At 40.8% G+C, this 13,783-nt stretch overlaps 1 protein-coding gene and 1 long non-coding RNA gene across 2 annotated transcripts in view; both read right to left on the bottom strand.

The window, feature by feature from the left end:
• Nucleotides 1-9,679, bottom strand: part of LOC311038057 (uncharacterized protein) — a 51,830-nt gene extending 42,151 nt beyond the window's left edge. Inside the window, exon 1 of the mRNA XM_084047362.1 lies at nt 9,651-9,679. The gene's annotated coding sequence lies outside the window, so the exon portion shown is untranslated. The remainder of the gene's footprint in view (nt 1-9,650) is intronic.
• The window catches only part of LOC311038063, a 332,539-nt gene that overhangs the window by 42,277 nt on the left and 276,479 nt on the right, over nt 1-13,783 (bottom strand). Inside the window, exon 2 of the long non-coding RNA XR_014600007.1 lies at nt 9-25. This is a non-coding gene — a long non-coding RNA (uncharacterized lncRNA). The remainder of the gene's footprint in view (nt 1-8; nt 26-13,783) is intronic.

Here is a 13,783-nt window from a genome sequence, read left to right as displayed (position 1 = left end):
TTTCCTACAGACTGTCTCTCCTACACTGTCTGCCTCATAGCTTTCCTACAGACTGTCTCTCCTACACTGTCTGCCTCATAGCTTTCCTACAGACTGTCTCTCCTACGCTGTCTCCATCTCAGCGTTCCTACCGTCTATCTCACTTTAAGACACAACATGGCTAGGTAACCTCGGGACATACTATGTCAGGGAGAAGGGTGAGTTTCTGTCAAGCAGCATTTACGAGATAAGATAAGAAAGATCTCTACATCTCATTCTCCCTCTCTCTCTCTCTCTCTCTCTCTCTCTCTCTCTCTCTCTCTCTCTTTCTCTCTCTCTGCTTCTGTCAGCTTGTATTAAAGTTATGCAACAGACCTTCCATTCCCTCTGATAGTGACATGGTAAATATTACACAAACCAACAATGACCTCGCCACTTCAGGGCCAGTCCACAATATAAACAAACTGCCCACACATGCACGTTCATGTACGCACATGCGCGTGCTCGCACACACACACACACACACACACACACACACACACACACACACACACACACACACACACACACACACACACACACACACACACACACACACACACACACACACACACACACACACACACACACACACACACACACACACAGGAAGGAGAGGAACGTAGGTATTTATTGAGTGTGTGTAATGTGGTTTGAGCAGGTTTATACAGTAGACAGTATGTATCATGGTTACCATTCCAATCCAATTAGTGTATATGACTGTATGTGTACGTATATGTGGGAGGGTGCATAGTATGTACATTAGTGTGTGAATACAGTGTGTGACTATGTGTGGTTGATGTGTGCATGTACAGTATGTGTGTGTGTACACTACATGCATGTGTGCGTGCAACTTTACCTTGCTAATAAGACCAACTCCCTCATTCTTGACATACCTGTATAGCTCTCTCCTCTTTCCCACGACTATGCTGATGACCTCTCAGTTAAGGCTGCAACTATCCATTCTTAGCGATGATTCTATCGCTTACTTTTTCTATTAACCCATAAAGACCTGCCAATGCATCTGTGTGTCTCCTTCTCAGCGTTCCTACTGTTGTTTTACTCTCAGAGTTCCCGGTGTAGCGGTCCGGGCACCTGCTAATGCAGTCTGACAGCGTGTCGCGGGTTCATTGATTGTGTTTTCTAGCCTGGTAAACCATCCCGGTCGCGGGAATTCACATTATCATCATGCGTCTTCTGCAGACCAGTCTGGCCCCAAGCGCTGGGTGGGCGACTGGGCGTTTTGCAGAAACCAAAAAGTAGAAGAGCCAATCAGCGTCTGCGCTCAGGGCCCTGTGATTGACAGACGCTGGTTGGCGGTCCAGGCACCCTAGGCTGCAATGCCAGCCTGACAGCATGTCGCGGGTTCAACTCCCGTTCCCGATGACCTTTGCTGCGTGTCACTCCCCCATCTCTCTCCCCATTTCCTGTCAGCCTACTTTCCCTATCCCTCTCTAAATAAAGGCATAAAAAGAAAGAAAATCTTTAAAAAATAATAAAGGCCACCCAGCGCTTGGGGCCAGACCGACCGGTCTGCAGAAGACACATGATAATTTGAATTCATGACTGGTGTAAGACCCTGCCATCAGTGGGGGTCACAGGGCATATGACCCCGGGCCCAAGGCAAGGGGGGGGCCATGCAAAGGTCTGTGGTCATTCCTTAATGGGAATAATATACCAATAATAATGTATTTACAAGATATATTTATTAATATCATTAAAGCACATTTCAACTTATCGTCTGATAACCCATATAGGATATATGGGACCCCACTGGAAACAAGGCCGCAAGGACTTTTGTGGTGTTATCCTTTTAGACAAAGTGTTGACTGTACTCGTGCTGTTTTCTGTCTAATAAAATATTCAATCAATCAAAACTCATTCTTCAAGGTGTGTGTGAGAGCCAAGTATTGGATCATATTCAGCAATGTTCTGATTCATGGCATAACTCAGTACTAAGGTAATCAAGGTATCGGGGAGTGGAGGCACACACACACACACACACACACACACACACACACACACACACACACACACACACACACACACACACACACACACACACACACACACACACACACACACACACACACACACACACACACACACACACACACACAAACAAACACACACACACACACACGTTAATTGGGGATAGTTCAGTAAGCTACAAAGCTGACATCACCTCAAAACTCATCGTTATAATAAACATCACATAACACACAAATCATTGCTCCTGTCAGCCCATGGTGAACCGGTAGGCAGTAACACTCCTGAGAATTTAAATAAAGCATCAACACCACATACGAGTAATACGGATAATAATAAACAAACATTGTGGCTGATTCTATCAAAGCGCTACAGTAGCATACAGTACATTTTGACAACTAGCTAATAGTGCACTGCTCAAACTAAATAGATGAAAACATATTAACCATAGTGTTGTAACTAACTTTATTCAGCAGAAGCATAACTACAGTACTGTACCCCCAAGTGGTACTCAATAAGCAGACCGTGGTCTCCGGACTCTGGGCAAATGAAAGCAAATTTCATTTCACTTTTCATAATATATATTATTTGTATTATCTGCAAGGTGTTAATCCATTAAGACCGGAAATGCATCTGTGTCATTTTAAGATTTATTTGGCTTTTTTTTTTAAATCGTGAACATTTTGTGCAAATCTTTTAATACATATATATATATGTTTTAAAGCGAATATTCTTTACTCCGATCTGTGCTTCTGGGGGTCCCTGGAACAACATATTTTGAGATGGGGGTCATCGGCCAAATACATATCATTTTGGGGGTCCTTGACATGGAAACGTTGGAGCACCACTCATATAGCAACATAGAAAACATTTTAGATATGTATTTGGCCGCGGACCCCCCCATCTCAAAACGTTTTGTTCCAGGGACCCCCCAGAAGCAAAGATTTGAGTTACAAATGCTGAAAAGCAGCGCTTTCTGTGAATGAGACTGCTTCTCTGAGTGAGGAGCCGACAGGTGGTTGTTTGGGGCTAAATACCACCCAATAAAATAGACATTTAAGTAATGTCTTAATTGAGTGGATCTTTACAATAGGCCATTCATAGTACCCGTTTTATAAAAGCCATAAACTCGAACGTGTGTTTTATCCTGAATATTGTCACAGGTTCCTGTGCACTTTATTATAGGCCTACCATAGTGAGTTCACAGTGAGTTCCAACCTCACATTATGATTATGGAATCCTGAGTTCCTTAATGTCATTTCTATCATCGGAAAAGGTAAAGTACTCTCTAAGAGTCTGAATTGCCAATGTTTATGATAGATGGCAACCACTCATCACATTTATAAACACCCTCACATCCTTAACCCAGACTGATCCTAAAGAAATACTCCTTCTCTGAGGTGAGCACCTGAGATACTCTGCTGTAAACTTCTCCCCATTGTATCTTGGTTATTTATTAATCTACTTTCTTTTGTCCGTTTTTGATTTAGTTTTTGTTTCTGTTTTAGTTTTCCTTATTCTTCTTTTTTTTGTTCTTGGTCAAGTTCAGTCCTGTCTGTGTTTTGTCATGTTTCGTCATGTCTAAAACAGAATCATGGTGATATGTTAACAGTGATAACCAACCCTCGTTTCTCTGTACCACTTATGTTTCACCAATAAGTAATTTAAAAGAAATATTACTTCTGATGGCCAATATAGCAAAGTATACTGCACTACACTGAACGATAGTCACATGATTTTAGTTTTATTTGATTTCTAATTATAAATAAATAAGAAAAATATAAATATAATATAAATATTCACAATAGAAATGTGATGTAGTTACAAAATTACTGCACATGCCAGGTCAAATATTGTGGTATAACGACGACCTAAGACCACAGTCAGCACACAAATACCACACAATAAAATCTATTTTCAACTTTGAGATTGTACAAATGGAACCAAATGGACTCTTAGGGGTCCATCTGGTTCTGTACACTGAGGACTTGTCTGTGCTAATATCTCATCATGAAGCGTGACCTGGCGTGTATTACTGCTTAGATAAACATATCAATCAAACTACGGACGTAGAAACAACAGGGCCACACCCTGGTCTAGGACAATGAATCCTCTCTAACATAATCTCTCTCTCTCTCTCTCTCTCTCTCTCTCTCTCTCTCTCATGTGAGCAGTGAGAGTGATAGGAGAGGAGAGAGAGGCAGAAAGAGAGAGATTATCATTTTAAATCTCATTATCTTCTCATTATCATCAAAAAATGAACGTACAGAAGAGTCCCCTCAGCCAACTAGTCCTGATGCCCAACTTACTAACATTAGACCCTACCCTACTAACACTACTATTAATAACCATCCTCAACAGACCAATAGTCCCTTCTAACACTACTAATTATTAAGTTAGCCTCAACATAACGTATAGTACAACAACTAAGAGCCAATAGACTCTGTGCAGTGACATCATTCCTCAACAAATCCCACTCAACCAAATTAACATCAATCAACAAAAACAAAAGTATGACACCTATTGGATCAAAACAACAAAAACCCAAAGTAAACTTCAATGCTATCTGGATTTCTGGATCTAATGAGACGGTTGAAATATTGAAAATATTCAACCACGGGTCTGGGATTGATAGCAAAACGAGACCAAGCATAACAATGTACAGACTGGGAGATCGGGGTCCGCGGCCAAATACATATCATTTTGGGGGTCCTTGACATGAAAAGGTTTGAGAACCACTGATTATAGCGACATACGTTTAAAAAAAAAACTGTTAGGATTTAGAAGACATTTGTAGAATCCCCAGAAGCAAAGATTTGAGTTACAAATGTTCGCTTTGAAAAATACATATTCAAAGATTTGCACAAATTGTTTCCCAGTCTTAATGGGTTAAAGAAGGCCGACAAAGACAAAGACCCTGACTGTCCAGATAGAGGACAGGCTGTGATGGAGAGACATGTCACACACACACACACACACACACACACACACACACACACACACACACACACACACACACACACACACACACACACACACACACACACACACACACACACACACACACACACACACACACACACACACACACACACACACACACACACAATGAGGGAGAGAAAGCAAGAAAGGGAGAGGGAAAGTGATAGAAATAGGAGGGGGAGAGAGAGAGAGAGAGAGAGAGAGAGAGAGAGAGAGAGAGAGAGAGAGAGAGACAGGCAGTTTTTGTAGTTAGTCTGGTTGGTTGACTCACTGAACCACAGTCAAGGGAAAGAATTCACCTCATTAAAACATTACAGAAAGGGGGGGGGGGGGGGTCAGGTCAAGAAGCGGATGAAAGCCGTAGGGCTGCCACGATCATGAGATATTACTTGACGATTGATTATCATTCAAACAAGTGCCATTTTGCCATTTTGGCATTGAACATTGGAACATAAAAAATACATTCATGTTTGCCTTTTGTAAAAAAAAAAAAAATGAACTACTAACGACTACAATTAACTAATGTATTATGGACAAAATAAGCCATATTTAATTATTGTATACTAATAATGTTTTTAAACATAGTGGAACTAGTTGATGCACAAGCCCAACATGCTGTGAGCATGTGCAGTAGATCTGCTATTTCCACAATTTTGGAAAACGTTTGAAAATGCATGAACATTTCAACATGGAAACGATTATCCGGATTATCTCAAATAATTGCGATTAGGCAATTATATAATACTTGTGACAGGCTAACAGTGAGTTATGAATGTAAAAAAAAATAGCAGATGTACAAGCTCACAGCGCAGCACGAATTGACGCGCTGTGAGCTTGAATATCTGCTATTTTTTGAATAGCCAACGCTAAAATCTAAAATGACACAGATTCTTTCCCGGTTGTAATGGGTTAAGCCCTGATTTATACTTAGTTGCACACACCAGTGTCGTGCACCAAACATATCCGATCTACAAGCTCACAGGGCTTGTATATTCACTATGAAGCTTTACACTCAACTGGACATTATGGCCTAAGGCCATGGGGTCGGGTGAAATATGTCAATATCAAGAAAAGAATCATAGGCCACCAGAGGATATATCTCCTAACTGTACAATAAGTACTACTAGCTGTAAAGAACAGTGAGTGTACAGACAGACAGACAGACAGACTAATAGTCAATAATCTGGGGTTACTGCATTCCATACAGTGAAAATCATTATACATGCATGACTGACTGTGTAGTTTGTTTTAGAAGTCAGCTTACAAGAAACTAAAATACCATTAACAACATAGCAATGTTTGACAGACAGACAGACAGACAGACAGACAGACAGACAGACAGACAGACAGACAGACAGACAGACAGACAGACAGAAAAATAGTCAATAATCTGGGGTTACTACATTCCATACAGTGAAAATCTTTATACATGCATGACTGACTGTGTAGTTTGTTTTAGAAGTCAACTTACAAGTAAAATACCATTAACAACATAGCAATGTTTGACAGACAGACAGACAGACAGACAGACAGACAGACAGGCAGGAAGGCAGACAGTGTCTGGTCACATTATTTACCATAGTGTTCACGTTTACAGTTTACAGCTCATTATTATCTGGCATAGTATGTAACTTTGCCGTGTGTTTGCATAACAAAACAATAAATACATACATTATACATTTTGGTGTTTGTTTTGGTAGCCCAATAACGTCCCTGTCGACCAAAAAAACACCAAAATACAGTGAGATGTGAAGACGGCTGGTATAGAGGGAAAAAACATATATTTATTGTTTTGTTACGTAAACACAAGGTAAAGTTACACACTATTCCTTTAAACGTTGCGGTTTGGTTAGGAAAGAGGGAAAGAGGGTAAAAGGTGAAGTGGGTGGGGTTCCGAGAGGTCACCGGTAATCACCGTAATATTATCTGGTAAAAATCAGGGTGGGAGAAAGTCAATGATTTACAGTTACATTCTTTCCAACCACGACCACCAGTGAAGCTCTTACAGTCTCTCTCTCTCACACAAAAAAAATATCCTGAAAATATACCTGCTCTGAATGAAGTGTGTAAGTTTAACTCAGAGAGTGTACAAATGTAACCAAAAGGACCCTTATGGGTCCATTTGTACACTCTGAGTTACAAATGGGTTAACTGTTCACTGTCATCTGGTGACATCTAAATGCAATGTATGGGCTAGAACGTTGAGGGAAGCCAGTGCTAATAAACGTCAGCTTTGAAACCCAAATCCCAATATGAAGGACTGCCTTCAAGTCTTTGCAAGGTTTCTGTGATGCAGTTATTTTATTTTTTTAATCTTTTGTTTCCTCACAGTTTTAGCCCGTTCATTGAATTTTAAACAAATGTCACCAAACGCATCAGTAGGGCAAGCGCTCTGATTGTCTGGCTAGAAGACTGTGGTTGTACTGGTCAGCTCCCAGTGACCAACAGTAGCAGACTGTGGTTGTTCTGGTCAGCTCCCAGTGACCAACAGTAGCAGACTGTGGTTGTACTGGTCAGCTCCCAGTGACCAACAGTAGCAGACTGTGGTTGTACTGGTCAGATCCCAGTGACCAACAGTAGCAGACTGTGGTTGTACTGACTCAGCTCCCAGTGACCAACAGTAGCAGACTGTGGTTGTACTGGTCAGATCCCAGTGACCAACAGTAGCAGACTGTGGTTGTACTGACTCAGCTCCCAGTGACCAACAGTAGCAGACTGTGGTTGTACTGGTCAGATCCCAGTGACCAACAGTAGCAGACTGTGGTTGTACTGACTCAGCTCCCAGTGACCAACAGTAGCAGACTGTGGTTGTACTGACTCAGCTCCCAGTGACCAACAGTAGCAGACTGTGGTTGTACTGACTCAGCTCCCAGTGACCAACAGTAGCAGACTGTGGTTGTACTGACTCAGCTCCCAGTGACCAACAGTAGCAGACTGTGGTTGTACTGGTCAGCTCCCAGTGACCAACAGTAGCAGACTGTGGTTGTACTGGTCAGCTCCCAGTGACCCAACAGTAGCAGACTGGTCAGTGTAGATCAATGGATGACGATATTATAATTATTATTATCATCATAATTATGATCCTACTATTATTACATAAGATATGGTGAAAGGCTCAATCTTTAACCACGTGGTACATTAGTAAATAACACGTGGCTGGTCTTATCAGAGCAGAGTACAAGTAGGCATAAAACATGACTGATCTTTGACAGCACGTAGTATGACAGACAGCTCATATCATTTATTTTTTAACTCAGTGATATGAATGGAGGTTTCATCTCTTTCGCTCTGGATCACCACATTGATGTGTTGTTTGGATGTAGTTTGCCAAAGGCAGGTGGAAATTGGTAGCAATTAAAAATAGCCATAACAATGCTTCTTCCAGATGCATTTTTACAACTAAAACTGTGCTTGTTAATAACTAAGCGCAACGGCAAGTTAAACTAGTACGATTTATGATGTGTATGATAACATATGGGGTTGACTGCGGTCTACTTTCACTGACAAGAAAATAAAACTAAAGGTAGATGCCTCTGATGAAAATAGTGTTACTTGTAACAAGAGTATCTTCATCATCAGTCTATCATCATCATCATAATCATCATCATCACCACAAATCATCAGTGTTAATGTATCCATTTGTAAACCATGTTTTACCATGTAGGCTAGATTTACATGAGTAAACATTTTGATTACTTCTTCCACTGACCTACTGTACAGTACAGGAAACTGTACAAAGATAGATATAATGATGCCAAATTGCCAATACTTTTGCACCTTGGCTCAAGTTGAATTTCAGCTACTAGGCCTATAGGGCCTACATGACTTTTACTTCACAGCCACAGAGTATTTCGACATTGAGTTTTATTTTAATACTTTAACTTTCCACTAGTAGGTAAAATATCTGAGCCTGTAGCCAATACTTCCACCACCTGCAGAGCTCCAGAGTGAGTGAGTGACAGTGGTGGAAGAAGTACTCAGATATTTTACTTAAGTAAAAGTAGCAATACCACAATGTAGAAATACTCTGTTATTAAGTAAAAGGCCTGTGTTAAAAAGTTACTTGAGTAAAAGTTCAAAAGTAATGGCATCAAAATACTTAATGGACCAAAAGTACTAAAATGTTTGGAAATAGATCTACAAGCTCACAATGCGTTGCAAGCATTAGTATAAAATATGGCTAAAGTGGTTAATTATGTTTTATAATAATATAAATAATTTATATCTGCAAACAAAGTAACTTGTAACTAAAGTTTTCAAATAATTGTAGTGGAGTAAAAGTACAATATTTTGCCTCTGAGATGTAGTGGAGTAGAAGTAAAAGTACAGAAAACTGGAAATACCTCAAAAGTGTACCTAAGTACAGTACTTGAGTAAATGTACTGAGTTCCTACTTTACGCCACCGGTGAGTGAACAGTGAACACCTGTCTGCCCGACAGATATTAATCGATTCAAAGTGTAAATTACATCACTGTAGGCTACTGTCGAAATTAAACGACAACCAAGTCAAGGCCGTCTCTTTACAGAAAATATCTCTGCAATAAGCCTACATAAACCAGTAAATGTAAGGCCTATCTTCAGTAATAAACCAATAAATAACCCATGGTTTATAATAAACATCTCAACCCACACAAACCAGTATAAATGTCTCGAGTCTTACCAGTAACGTGCTTCTTCTTTCTTCCTCGGTTTGGGTTGAGGGTTTGTGTTGAGGGAACCGCAGTTACCGTAGTTAGTTGCACCTGTAGACGCTGTCACTCACACAGCACTGTACTGTACCGTACCGTACCTGTTGTACTGTCTATCTGTCTGTAGACGCTGTGACGCTGTGTCACTATCTACTGTACTGTACCTGGCTGTTGTACTGTCTACCTGTCACTGTGTCACCTTACTCTACTGTAGCCTACTGTAGTCTGTACCTGTTGTACTGTGCACCTGTCTGTAGACGCTGTGTCACTGTGTCCTCTACTATAATGTACTGTACCTGTATTAATGTCTACCTGTCTCTGACAATCTGTGCGGTGACTGACTGACTGGCAATAAGTGGGCGTGGCCGCGGGGCGCACCGTGGGTGGGGTTGGGTGGAGTCTGTCAGCCTGGAAATCATCCTTGTTAAAAAAAAACATAAAGTGCCTACGTCATTAAAATGATTCCCTTTGGCAGAATTCCAGAATGTGGCGCAAGCATGGGTGCAAGTAGGCTATAAGCTAATAATGGGAGTTCTCTGCTCTCTCTCTCTCTCTCCCCCCCCCCCCCCCCCTCTCTCTCTCTCTCTCTCTCTCTCCCCCCCTCTCTCTTCTCTCTCTCTCTCTCTCTCTCTCTCTCTCTCTCTCTCTCTCTCTCTCTCTCTCTCTCTCTCTCTCTCTCTCTCTCTCTCTCCTCTCTCTCTCTCTCTCTCCCTCTCCCTCTCCCTCTCTCTCTAAGCGGATGTTCATTGCTAATACCATGTTTGGAAATATTGCTCCAAGTCTCCCAAAATGCAACTATTTCAAGAATGTTTATCTGCCATGAGGCCATTTCATTTCCTTTGAGTGAGAGTGACCAACTTATTTGGGGTTTTGTTGGTTTGTTTGTTTTATGTAGTAGGCCCATGGGCCATATTACAGTAGACAACTTTGAAACTAGTTATCACTGTAGTCTGTCTGTCTGTCTGTCTGTCTGTCTGTCTGTCTGTCTGCCTGCCTGCCTGCCTGCCTGCCTGCCTGCCTGCCTGCCTGCCTGCCTGCCTGCCTGCCTGCCTGTCTGTCTGTCTGTCTGTCTCCAACACCCCTACATCATTTATTACTTATTAAGCTATTGTGTGTATTATTAATTGAGGTTGCACTGCCCTTTGGGCAATAAGGGAACAGAACCCAGCTTAATCCATGTGCCTACTGTTAATGTGTTAATGTAGAATAGAACCTGTTGCACTAGCTAATTAAGCAACACAGGATCATTGTCCACCGAAGAACAGCCCATGGCTGTTCTAGAGTTGGTAGCATTATAGTTTAGTGTTTATAGTTGTGCACTTCTATTTGTATATTGTTTTTCATTTTTGTTTTCATTTCAGTTCAGTTTCAAACCTGCAGGTAGTTTCCAGGCTGGGTTTACTTGTTTCATTTTTAGTAGTTCAGTTAGTTTCAGATTCAGTATTACTTAGATTGTTTTTATTAAACAGAAAATCATCTATTTATAGTATTTGTTCAGAATACTCATGTGTGTTGTGTTTCAATGAATACTCATTGAAACACAACACACAGTCATATGCCTCGTTATGCTTGTTTGTTGTGTCAACAAATTAATCTAAAAACCTTTTCTGTACAGTTTCATTTTATTTTAGTTAGTTTTAAGTACACAATATAGCTGCAAGCAGCGATAATACGGGGCCAGTGAATAGAGAGAGAGAGAGAGACATGGAAACGGAATAGATTGAAGAGAGAGAGAGTGACATGGAAACAATAGATTGATGAGAGAGAGAGATGGAAACATAATGGTTTGATTGGACATCTCAACCTACTGCCATTAACAGGATTCGAACTCTCAACCTTCAGACTAATAGGCTGCAACACTACCTATAGTGCTATAGCTTTGTCCAGGCTGATATTGTCTGTTGAAGATCATAAACTCTCGCCTTCTTTCATGAACCAAGCCCCTGTTTCACTAACACTAAGATCACTTGTTCACAAACCATTTACCAATGAAGAAATTGTACATCACCTCAGAACCAAAACTAGTGAAAGTAGCCGATCTACAAGCTCACAAACCATGAAAAGTTGTGAGATTGTAGATCAACTATTTTCAGAATGAAGTATGTCATACGTTGAAAAAACGTACTCTCAAATAAGCATTTCAGGTTATCTTTACCATTTGCACATGTATTCATTGATACAGTCATGTTGTTTGCAATTCAACTTTAATTAAGTCTGCATCAAGTGAGGCTTGAACTGGCGACTTCGAGATTGTGAGGCATTCATTTAAGGGAGACGCCATTGGCCCAACAGGCAAGTAACTGTGAAAAAGGAGATCACACAGATGATACAGTTTCACGCAAATAGCTGAAAAATCCTGGGTTTAAGTGTTTTTCAAACTGCTCAAAATTGCGGACAATCTAAGGGCGGAGCTTACTGGTCAAAGTGATAGATGTGTTCCTCATGAGTCAAGGCACATGTGTCCAACAGGCGAATATTCTTTTCAGCCCAACCCAGCTGAGGTGGTCATATATAGGACGCAGGGGGGCAATCCCAGGTGAAAAACCTCACCCATTAACATCTCAACATATTGCCATTGACAGGAATCAAACTCTCGACCTTTGGATTCACAGGCTGAGACACTACCTATAGGGCTATAGCTTTGTCCAGGCTGAGGTCATCTGTTGAAGATAAAAGTGAACCAGTTGAAAGCAGCCGATCTACAAGCTCAGAAACATGTTGCTATCTGAAAAGTTTTGAGATTGTAGATCGGTTATTTTCACAATGAAGTTTGTCATACATTGCAAAAATATACTCTCTCCAAGAAGCATTTCATCATTACCTTTAACAGTTGCACATGTATTCAATGATACAGTCATGTTGTTTGCAATTCAACTTAAATTAAGTCTGCATCAAGTGAGGCTTGAACTGGCGACCCTGAGATTGTGAGGCCTTCATTTAAGGGAGACGCCATTGGCCCAACAGATAAGTAACTGTGAAAAAGGAGATCACACAGATGATACAGTTTCACGCAAATAGCTGAAAAATCCTGGGTTTAAGTGTTTTTCAAACTGCTCAAAATTGCGGACAATCTAAGGGCGGAGCTTACTGGTCAAAGCGATAGATGTGTTCCTCATGAGTCAAGGCACATGTGTAAGCAAGTTTCACGGCTTTCGGCCAAACAAGGCATGACTTATGCCTGTTTAAAGTATGCCTTTTCAAAAAATTGCTATAGCGCCCCCTTTTGGCCAATTGGAGTCAGATTGGTTTCAGTGATATTTGGAATGACCCTGTACATTTCTGCCAAGTTTCAAAGAAATGTGAGTCTGCATGAATGTTTTAGGCACAGATGAATAATTTTCATAAAACTGTAATAGTTAAAATCTATCTCCTCCTGGGATTTTTGAGCAATCTGCACGAAACATTTTACACATGAACTTTGGACCACTGCCTACAAAAATTTCCAACGGATTTTCCATAAGTGAAAAAATGCAGAAGTTAGGAGCCAATGACTGTTTTTCATATAATTCAAAATGGTGGGCGATCTAAAGGTCAGAGGTCAAAAGTCAGACCACGAAAGTTGTCGGGCATGAAGAGACGCATGTGTGTATCGAAGTTTCATGGTTGTAGGTCAAACAGGGCATGAGTTGTACCTGTTCAAAGTTGGCACTTTCAATTGAGTGCTATAGCGCCACCCTTTGACGAATGAGTGTGAGAATTATTTCTTGGTAGTTTTTCATGAGCATCTACCATATGGCCGAGTTTCGTAAAAAGCGTATGCACGGTTAAGCCAGAACTGGCAAAAACATGTATTTTTCAAACTGCTCAAAATTGCGGAAAATCTAAGGGCGGAGCTTAATGGTCAAATCGATACGTGTGTTCCTCATGAGTCAAGGCACATGTGTAAGCAAGTTTCACGACTTTCGGCCAAACGAGGCATGACTTATGCCTGTTTAAAGTCTGCCTTTTCAAAAAATTGCTATAGCGCCCCCTTTTGGCCAATTGGAGTAAGATTGGTTTCAGTGATATTTGGAATGACCCTCTACATTTCTGCAAAGTTTCAAAGAAATGTGAGTCTGCATGTATGTTTTAGGCACAGATGAATAATTTTCATAAAACTGTAATA

Source organism: Gymnoscopelus microlampas (assembly GCF_963454915.1).
Source record: "Gymnoscopelus microlampas genome assembly, chromosome: 21".
NCBI lineage: Eukaryota > Metazoa > Chordata > Actinopteri > Myctophiformes > Myctophidae > Gymnoscopelus > Gymnoscopelus microlampas.
The sequence above is the reverse complement of the archived record's forward strand: the minus strand, read 5'-3'. Positions and strand labels throughout refer to the sequence as shown.